General features: G+C 44.4%; 1 protein-coding gene and 1 long non-coding RNA gene across 3 annotated transcripts in view; one reads left to right on the forward strand and one right to left on the reverse strand.

The window, feature by feature from the left end:
• Nucleotides 1–392, forward strand: part of ANKRD16 (ankyrin repeat domain 16) — a 34,947-nt gene that overhangs the window by 12,243 nt on the left and 22,312 nt on the right. The window lies entirely within an intron of this gene.
• Nucleotides 64–386, reverse strand: LOC106735024 (uncharacterized). Its single transcript, XR_001370471.1, has 2 exons — nucleotides 264–386; nucleotides 64–201 (listed from the first exon to the last, which is right to left on the reverse strand). It is a non-coding gene; the product is annotated as an uncharacterized LOC106735024 (long non-coding RNA).

Here is a 392-nt window from a genome sequence, read left to right on the forward strand (position 1 = left end):
CCACCACGCCCCTCCTTGTTCCACTGTCAGAGCGAATTTTTTATAATTTAAGTCCTTTAGTTCTTAAGAGCGCTTTAAGCGCCTGAAAGAGGGGGTGAGAGGAAGAGTTGCCCATTTTGGTTAGGACCAGCCTGCAGCCAAAGGGCGAAAAGAGGAAGAAAAGAAAGAGAAAAAACACCAAAGAAGAAGGAGAAAGAATACCTGCCTCTATCCCGAGGTCTTTTAACTTTACCTGCCTCTATCCTGAGGTCTTTTAACTTTACCTGCCTCTATACCGAGGTCTTATAACTTTACTTGCCTCTATCCCGAGGTCTCTTAACTTTACCTGCCTCTATACCGAGGTCTCTTAACTTTACCTATGTTCCAGTCTCTTACCTTGTGAGACTTACCAG

The sequence above is a fragment of the Tupaia chinensis genome, unplaced genomic scaffold (genome assembly GCF_000334495.1).
Source record: "Tupaia chinensis unplaced genomic scaffold, TupChi_1.0 Scaffold000275_1, whole genome shotgun sequence".
Classification (NCBI taxonomy): Eukaryota; Metazoa; Chordata; class Mammalia; order Scandentia; family Tupaiidae; genus Tupaia; species Tupaia belangeri.